The following is a 10,340-nucleotide window of genomic DNA, read 5'->3' as shown; positions in this document are numbered from 1 at the left end:
GCGGCGGGGGCGGCGACGACGACGGGCGGCGGGGGCGCGCGGCGGCGACGATGACGGGCGGCGGGGGCGGCGACATTTCTTTTCAGCTATAGTTTTTCTTCTTTTCTGCTATTTTTTCTTTTCTGCAAAACTTGATGGTCAAAGTCTGGAGTTATAACTTAAAAAAAAGAAATGTCAACGTGCAATTTGTTTTTGCCATAACAGAAGAAGTCCGGAGTTGTAATAAGTTATTAAAAATAAAAAAGAGGTGCAATGCTCGTTAATTTGCTTCAAGCCATTCGGAATAGTGTAAACTGCACTGCGCATAGCTCCATGCAGTCTACCGTATTCCTGAAGGCTTGAAGCTAAGCAACGTGAGCATTGAGCCTCTTCTTCATCGTCTCTGCACTCAGGGCTTATAAACCGCTCCTAGTCCCTCTTACTTCGCGAGGTGGGACTAAAAAACAGCTTGCCATAACCTCATTAGTACCGGTTCGTGATACGAACCGGCACTAAATGGTGGTGGTGGAGCCATAGCCTGACCGCAGGCTGACACAGCCTCTTTAGTACCGGTTCGTGGCATGAACCGATACTAAAGATTCACCACGAACCGGTGCTATTGATCGCCGCCACGAACCGGCACTAGTGTATACATTAGTGCCGGCTGAAATTCCAACCGGCACTATTGTGCTTCACATTTGACCCTTTTTCTACTAGGGCGTATTCCTTATCGTTGACGGCCGATGCAAAGTCGGGCTCGCCTTGAGCCTTTTCTCCAAATATATCAGTGCACTAGCCTAGTCCTGAAATTGAGCTCAGCTAGATCAGGTTTTGGTTGAAGAGTAAAATGCATCGGCCGTCCTTGAACTCGCTGGCAAGGACCAAAATGGTGCCTAAACTCTCAAACTGGTCCAATACGATCCCGCAACTTGCAAATACTATGTCAGTACGGTCCTGCAACTTGTGAAACCAGTCATGGGCTACGCGTTCACGTACTGCTCGCGTACACCGCGACGTCCACGTCAGCACACACACGAGTTCATGGGCAACCGCCGCGAGTCCTTGGTGTTTTTTTGTTCGGCCCCTCAAGATCTGATTTTGTCACTCATCTTCCCTCACTCGTTCCTCTCGTTAGAACAGAAGCAGTCGACCTTCGACGGCGGCGGCCGGCTAATGATCGTCGGCAGGTCTAGCGCGTGAGCGGCCAGAGAAGGTGGAGGAACGAAATAGTGTGCCGCCGCATCTGCCAGCGATGCTCCGCGGCGCCAATGGGTGCACCGGTACGGTGGCTGGATGAGGTTTGCGGCTCTGACGTACGGTCCCGGTGTGGCATGCTTATTTGTTAAGATCGAGTCGTTCCCCAGTGGATTAAGCATGGTTATTTGTTAAGATCGAGTCGTTCCTCTGGTGATAAAAGAAGATATTGATTTCTTGAGAGCACTGCAAAAACTTGATGCCAAATTCTTTAATAACACCTGTGAAATAGTAGAATCGTTCCAAATTAGACCAAGTAGGAAAGAACAAACAGAAGAAACTACTAAACTTAAAACTTCGAAACAAACATATCATTGTCATCAAAGCAGAATTAATAATATAAGCACACACGGTAAATTCTTGAAGAAAGTTTTCTTTGGATGGAAGGAGTGGGACAATGAAACCTTTTGGTCATAAATGATAGTATCACAAAGAAGCTCCACCGAAATAGTATGCAAGGTTATTTCTCTGTATGAATCTTGACAGTCACGACTCTCCTCATTGCATGACCTCTTTTGAACAAAAGAAAACTTTATCAGGTTCGAAAAGAAGTTCTTTAAGTCCTTCTTGGATGCATGACAACTCCAAATATCAATGTTTTCACACAGAAGCCGCCAAGTTGCTATATGAAAAGAATCTTCATCTAAAGAGCATATACTCATACGTACCCCAGGAAGAAATACTGTCGGTTCCTCCTGAAGATAATATTCTCACATAGTTCATCATAAAACTGGTTAGTCGAGAAGCCTCCAGACAGCAAGGATCCTTTAATAACTCAGTGTTTCCCCTATCCTCAGTATCAAACTGCTGTGTGCCATCTTCAAGCAAAAAGTCAAATGCATTAATCTGCCTGTTAAGGTCTTCGAGTCTTTGCAGAGCCATCACATGAAGGGTGTAAAAAAGCATAGTAAAACCAGACTGGTTTTTTGGAAGGGACTGTGATAAAATTTCGATGACTTCCAAAAGGGAGCCTGCACTTTCAACAATCCAAGCAAAGTAGCCTTCAGCGATAATATTGGATGCATTTGTCCATTCCTTTCCGCAGCATACAATGAATGAATTCCCCACTAATTCTGTTGCTTCTATTGCTAAATCTGGAGGCATGAGGCCAACAGATTGCAGATACAGACTTCTACATGATGTATATATGCGAAAGAAGAAGGCAAAAAACCAAGACAAACTAGGAATCTTTTGCCAGTTGGCACATTGTTTGTTAGATAGGTTCTTTCCTACAACTGAAGAAATGAACTCACTTGAATTAATTGATTCATTTCTCACCAACTGACTTAAGTTGGGACGTATTGTGTTGACCAACCTTTCAACAGATTTTGCAACCAGTGTGGTATTTGAAGCGGTCACAGTTATTGAGTCAAGCACGCTTGTGTATAGTTCAGATAAGTACCTTCCAAAAAGTTCAGCTCTCTGATGAAAAACCGACTTCCTGGACATCAAGCGGCCAAGCGGGGCTCTCCCTGTGATTCCAAATCTACAACCTCGTCGCAACTTTTCATCCATTTCAATGTATCTGTAAGATCTACTGTAAGCTCCTCTATGCATCGACTAGACTGTCCTTCTGGCATTGAGGCCCTGTTTGGTTCATAAGTCCTAGGACTTTTTTTAGTCCCAACTTATAAGTCCCAAGTCCCTACAAAGTCCCTACCTATTTGGTTCCTGGGACTTATAAGTCCCTATAAGAGCATATTACAACTATAAGTCCCTATAAGTCCCTCCTTGAGAGTCTTATTTCATAAGTCCCAAATGCCCACTTTAAGGCCCTATAAGTCCCTCCTGTTTGGTTTAGATGGGACTTATAGGGACTTTTTTAAGTCCCTAAGCCAATAAGTCCCTGAAAACAAACACCCTCTGAGTTAATGGAAGTACAAATAGCATCCCTCAGTGTTTGAGAGCTCAGCAATGTTGCCAGTGATTCGAAACATTTATGTGAGGATAAAGAAACCACAGAAAACGGTCCTGGTACTACATCAGGACCAGCAACAGCTCTGAATGTTCTCACAGTATTGCACAGCGTACAAATGGAGTGCGCAACCTACAAGACAGAAAAGAGAAGCATCAGATTCAAAATAAAAAATCTATTCAGTAGTTCGTAAAATATACATCCCATTGCACAAATATAACCATTGGCATAGGCAACGAAAGAACACAAAAGCAGAACATAAGAAGCATATAAAAAATAAAGAAAAAGGTGATCACTGAAAAATAACATAACTGACCTGACGAAGCTCACTAAATGTACGAATCACTTGGGACGAAAGGCTTGAAATCTTTGAGGTTAGTAGGAAGCAGGGTTTGATGTCCTTGGAAGATACATTGATAGCAGACAAAGCAAAAATCATTGACCATAATTTTACAAGGTCACTCCCCATGACCTTGTATTCTATTTCTAGAAAATGACCAACTGCAACAACAATCTCCACAAACATTAAAGGCAGCATCTTCTTAACGTTTGCATCTTCTAAATGCAGAGCTGACACCCAGAAATCATACTTTTTTCAGCCATCAAGATTAAGACCCTGTAAATTTCTTGCAAGAACTGGAGATAAGATCCTTCTGAGGTGTCCTCTGTAGGGACATAAATTTTCTCTTCAATAACTGTTGCTAGCATCTCATTGATGGACTTCAGCATGCAATGAACTTCTACTAGCTTTGTGACTCCTAAATCAGAGAAGTCCTTTTGCGAATATGATATACATTCTAACATCAAAGGCTCCACAAATTGCATGAACACTTCAAAAATGGATTCTCCTTGTTGCTGGGGTTCTTCACAGCCCTCGCTAGTTTTTTGTGGGCTTTTGAAGGATGTTCCCCTTGGTGCTAAAGATGTTCTTTGATTTCTAGGCCTGGTAACAAACAATTGAAGCAAGTAACCGAACCCAGCAAGCAATACAGCCTTGCTTTCTGCTTTTATTCCTTTGAATCGCTCAAATAGATGCCTATGGTAGCTTCCTTTGACATCCTTGACAATACCTTTCAAATTCTTGAGCCCAAAATATCCACTAAGATGTTGTGGATGAAACAGTCCGTTTGACCAAATTTCTTGAGCAATCTTCAACGTGGATCCTGCCTGCTTGTGCTTGATAGAATTTGCTTGTGAATTAAGTAAAACCAACAATTCCAACAGCGGATCAAGAATCTTGTCAACAAAAGGCCGGAAAATATTCTTAGGATTTGCATGGAATCTGAGAAAGCTTGAAAATTGCTCAAGCAGACAATTTCCAAGATTCTGAAGAATAGTACAACCCTTTTTCTCATTAGTTGAAACCTTCTGGACAAGATTAATAGCCTTGGTGACACAAGAGGTCCAGAAATCCACGCCTACATTGAAGAAATCTCTTGTATTGGAGGAGAAAAGAAAGGACACGCAGTCGAAAACTCGCTCGAAGAGCAAAAATGATTCGTGGTCATCATACGAAGCGCCGCTTTGAACTCTGCTCAAACCATCCTTTGCAACACGACCAAGTGGTTTAAGTAGGCTGGGAGAAATTGAGATTGACGGCTTCTTCTCGAGGCAAAATCTCAAACTTTCCCAGCATCTATAAGGCTAGTCATAGTGGGGAGTAACTTAGACTAGTGTCATGCATACGACACTAGCTTTGTTACTACCTTCATAGTGCAAAATAACATACAAGTAGTATCATAGATGATAGCATTTATTACATTATAGACTCATTTTGCTTTGGGTTGTGTTATGTTACATTAACATATTATGTTACTCCAAACACCTCTTTCCTCATTAACACTATGCCACATAAGCAAACCTGTCTTGAAATGGGCTATGTTACTTGCTAAGTTACTCTCACTATGACCAGCCTAATCTAGCACGGGATCAAAAGGCTCCGGAACTTTCTTACTTCCTTCGTCACAGTTTAGAAGGCACAGTTAAATTTGCGTGCTTTTCCACAATAGACAAGGTTTAGGGCGCATTGCATTTATTTCTAGTAGCTAATTAGTACTCCGGAGTACTATTTCTATATGCATGCATAGTGTGAATGCTATTTTTTAGCCCATCTCACAACCAATAAATAACCACCTAGGTCCCAGAGAATTTCCAAGCGCGCCTTCTATACCGTGACGGAGGGAGTAGACAGAATTGATTGCACCCAGTTTCCAATAAATGACACCATTCGCAACAGCTGGATATTGTGCGCTCTATGGCCATGGCTTGGACGATTTGACTGGGCCCTTATAAAACTCAATCTTTCTGCATGATTTATAACATACAGTACTACCTCCGTCTCGGTGAATAAGTCATTCGCGTAGTTCTAAGTCGACAATTTAACTATCTAAATATGTATTATATGTGACAAAAAATATATATTTAAAAACTACATTCGTGTAGAAATCTAGTGATATACTTTTCATGATATATAACACATATTTAATTTCTCAAATCGATGATCTAGAACTACGCGAATGACTTATTCATCTAGACGGAGGTAGTAGATGTTAAGAGTATATAACAGGAAGAGCGTAACAAGGTTTATTCAGACATGATTAACAAACGTGCTCGCTCTGTCGCCAGCAAAGGAACACTGGAGAATGTACTTATTACAGTATCCAAATATCAGCAAACAGATGCTGCTGGGAATTTAAGGCAAGGCCGCAAAAGGATGGCCTTTGGAGGGAGAGCGCGGGCTCCCTCTGCCCCTGCGCGAGGCGGCGACTGGCTCCGCGGGCGCTTCCTCGACGCGCCGCGGGGGCTAGAGGCAGCCAACTCCATGGCCATGGGAGCAGTGGCGGAAGCAGCAGGGCAGAGGCGGGCAGCCAGTGGCAAGCAGGTCGGCTAGAGTTGGCGGCCTGCCTGGGAAGGGCGTGGTGTCCGGCGGGAGGCGGCTGGCGGCTGGTGCGGGAGAGAGGGGTTTGGAATTTTTTTTTTATTATTTTTGAGAAAAAGCGGGGTTTGGAATCCATAAAGTTCTTTTCTCATTTCCCTTTTTTTTTCTTTCCTTAAATGCGCGAACTTTTATCAAACTCGATGAACTTTTTTCAAATTCAATGAACTTTTATCAAAATTGATGAACCATTTTTCAAATTTAATGAACTTTTTAAATTCAATGAACATTTTTTTAAATTGATGAACTTTTTTCAAATTCGATGATCTTTTTTCAAAATCGATGAACTTTTTTTATTTTGTGTGAACTTTTTAAAAATTGATGAACTTTTTTCGAATTCAATGAACTTTTTCTTTAAATCGACAAACTATTTTCAAATTTGATGAACTTTTTTCAAAATCGATGAACTTTTTTTCAAAACCAATGAACGTTTTTCAAATTTTTATGAACTTTCTTAAAATTTATGAACTAGTTTTCAAAATCGATGAAATTGAATTTCAAAATCAATGAACTTTTCAACTAATTTTCTGATTTTTTACGTTAAATGTTGCACTAAAAGAATGGTTAAGTAGCATTTTTTCCTAGTTTTAGAACAATACAATGTGTATGGTGTAGTGGTACTTGCGTTAGTGCATAACATACGTGCGATCCTGAGTTTGAAACCCGGCTTTCTTGGTTTTTTCTGCGACGTGTTTTTGTTGTGATCGATCGAACCCCACCTGGGCCGGCCCAGTATCGTGGCACTTCGAGCGCCACAACTCGAAACCGGCGCATCGTGGCACTTCGAGCGCCACAACTCGAAACCGGCGCTGAAGGCGCCGGTTAGGGAGACCTCCTCGTTAGCGCCTTCAGCGCCCGGTCGGTGTCCTGGCGCTCACGCGCGCCCCTAGTGGGCCGTGGCCCATTTGCTTGATCGCTACTCGCTCGACCCGCGCTGCTGCTCGCTGGCTCGATCGCTACTCGCTCCTTTCGTAGCCTTTTGTTTTCTTGCAAGCGCTGGTCGAAAAAGCCTTGTTGATTAAGAAAAAGAAAAAATCCATAAAAAAACAAAAACAAAACGTGAATTAAAAATTGTACAATATTCATAAAATTTCCCAAAATTTGAAAAAAGGTTCATCGAATTTGAAAAAGTTCATTGAAATTTAAAAAAGTTCATCCAATTCCATAACAAGTTCATCGGTTTGAAAAAAAGTTTGTCAACTTTGAAAAAAGTTGATCGAATTTGAAAAAAGTTCATCGGATTTGAAAAAAGTTCATCGAACTTGGAAAAAGTTCATAGAATATGAAAAAAGTTCATTGAATTTGAAAAAAGTTCATCGTTTTTAAAAATGTGCATCGGATTTGAAAAAGTTCATTGAATTTGAAAAAAGTTCATAGAATTTGAAAACAAAAGTTCGTCAGTATTGAAAAATGTCATTGAAGTTGAAAAAAGTTCATCAGGTCGAATTCGAAAAAAGACATCAAATTAGAATAAAGTACATGAATTTGAAACGTACATTCCTGCATTATAGAAACAGGTTAGAAAAAGGTAAAGAATGGAAATGAAATAAAAATAGAAAAAAAGAAGGAAGAGAGAAAGAAGAAAAGGGGGAAAACCTACAACTAAACACGTCAAGTGCAGATGGCCGGTTGGTTAATGCAGTGAAGGTATGTCCACGAGATCCTAAGTTTGATTCGCGTTATACACGCCCTTCTTTTTTGCGTCTTTAAAGCCGAAAGAAAGGATTGTGGGCCGGCCCAGCGTGGACAAGGGGGTGTGCGCCCTGTACCATTAACCCTATATCTGGCGCTTAAGGCGCCAAATAGGGTTTGGCCCGATTAGGAGCTCTCCCGAATAGGAACCAGCGTTTGGAATCGGTCGGGGGATGGGACTGGAAGCAATGCGGGGGTGCGGGCGTGCATCCGGCCTGTTGCGTTGTGGGCCGGGACAACTGGGTTTGCTGGGCGCCTTTTTTCTCTGCGGATATACTGGCGATCAAAATTGGGCAATTTGAGAAATTGCCGCAAAACCCCTCAAAAAAATTAGAAATTGCCGCACCTTTCCTGGGACTTTGCTCCTATAGCACACCACCTTTGATTGATAGCTAGACAAAATACCACAAATTCTTTTTTTTTCTCTTCTTTTCCACGTCCAGCCCACTCCTCATATTTGTTAGGATGAATTTGCCCCCAGGTCATATAAAATGATCAACTTCTCTCAAATAAAAATGGAACGATCAATGCAACAGAAGAGAGCACCGCGCCATGCCTCCTCCCAGCCGCAACCGCCGCCTCGCCATGCCTCCTTCCCAACACTACCGCCTCGTCGTGATTCCTCCCTCGCGCACCGCCATCTTGCCGTGCTTCATCCCGTCGTCCAGTCGTCCTGCTTTTTCTCTGGTTCTCCTCCCTCAACGCGTCCACACGTACGTGCTGCCATATACTGTCGTCCAACTATACATCAATACATGTTTCATCCATTTAATCTGAATTTTGATTACGCCATATGAAGAAGCATCCATGTATTCTCGTACCAGTTACTACAGCCATCAACAAGTAACAAAGCTGGTGTGTGTCACAAGTATTTGAGCCATATGCTAACAAAGCTAGCAACTAGCAGCTACACTAGGCTCCAGTGAGCATGTACAGCGAGCACTTTTCCAGCCAGACAGCGGAGCAACGAGCAGCTACGCTTGGACGGATAGGAATAGCCGAACAGGCGGCAAGTGGGGGATGAGGAACCGCGAAGGTGGTGGTGCAGGGAAGGAGGCACGGCGAGGCGGCGGCTCGTCGGGAGGAGACACGTCAAGGCGGCAGCATTAGGGAGGAGGCAATGGCGCGATAGCGGAGAACTGTTGGTCACTCTGTCTCGGTGCGTTGATTCGTTTCGACCTAAGGGCAAATTCGTCCTAACAAATATGAGGTGTGGTCTGAACGTGGAAAAGTAGGAAAATATAAATTTGCCGTGTTATGTCTAGCTATCAATCAAATATGTGCTATTTAATCCAATAAAAAAAGATGTGCTATAGGAGCAAAATACCAGGAAAGGTGTAGCATTTTCCCAAATTGCTCTCTAAAATTCCAGGGTGGGCCGAGGAGCGCGAAGCGGGGCGGAGGGGGCCATTCCTATTTGGCGCGTAGGTCGCCAAATAGTGAGCCGGCACGTACCACCCTAGAGCGTCCGCCACTGTTTGGGCTGGCCTAATTCAGGATTCCACCCCCAGCGGTTTTGGGAGGTTCTAGAACCTTCCCATTTTTTCTTTCGGATTTTTCTTATTTTCCTTTTCTCGTTTTTGTTTATGTTTTTTCCCTTTTTTTCTTTAGTGTTATGATTTTCTTTTTCTTTATTTTTCCGCTACCTTTCAAATTTGCGAACAAACTTTCTTAAATTGTAAATATTTTTTGAAGTCATGAATATTTTTTGAAAATGTCAACATTTTTCAAATTCATGAATATTTTTTACAAATTCGTGAACAATTTTTGAATTGAAGAACATTTTCTACAAACTCCTGCACATTTTTGGAAAAAGGGAACATCTTTTCCAATTCATGAACATTTTTTAAAATTCATTAGCATTTTTTACAAATTCATGAACATTTTTTAAAATAATGAAGATCATTTTTTAAATCATGAAGGTTTCTCAAATTCAGAACATTTCTTGAAATTGTGTACATTTTCTAGAACACATGATTTGAAATTTGGGAACAGTTTTTAAGTTTGTGATCATTTTTTGTTTTTAGCGAACATTTTTTAGTTCATTAATGCTTCTGAAAACAGTGAACATTTTTTTGAACTTCGTGAACATTTGTTAAAATTTGCGAACATTTTTTCTAAATTCTCGAACATGTTTTTAATGTTGTGAACATTTTTCTTGAAATCGCGGACATTATTTTGAATCCATGAGCATTTGTCATTTCTTGAACGTTTTTTAAATCATGAACTATTTTTGAATTCATGAAGAATTCAACAATTTGCAGCTTTGTTTGAAATCCCGAATTGTTTTTAAAAGTAAAAAACCCTGAAAACGAAAAAAAGCAACAAAAAAACAAGGGGCTCCCCCGCCCCGTACATGGGCCGACCCACTAGCGCGCAGGGGGAGCGGGGTGTGTGCCCGCTCCCGTGGCTTCAAGCGCGTACAACGCCATATAGGAGGTCCTGGCAGAGGGAGTCTAGGGTTCTTGGTTTTGTGGGAGCATTTCGCTTTGATGCACGTGTGTTGTGCCTCAGCAACTAGCCAATGGTGCACGCACGTGCACCCTCTTGAACTCACTTGAACCC

The 10,340-nt window shown here is 42.0% G+C and overlaps 1 pseudogene; it reads right to left on the bottom strand.

The window, feature by feature from the left end:
• Window positions 1-2,321: 2,321 nt before the first annotated feature.
• The window catches only part of LOC119309778, a 10,188-nt pseudogene continuing 2,169 nt past the window's right edge, over window positions 2,322-10,340 (bottom strand).

Source organism: Triticum dicoccoides, chromosome 5B, assembly GCF_002162155.2.
Source record: "Triticum dicoccoides isolate Atlit2015 ecotype Zavitan chromosome 5B, WEW_v2.0, whole genome shotgun sequence".
Lineage (NCBI taxonomy): Eukaryota > Viridiplantae > Streptophyta > Magnoliopsida > Poales > Poaceae > Triticum > Triticum dicoccoides.
This window is presented reverse-complemented; position numbering and strand designations above follow the sequence as displayed.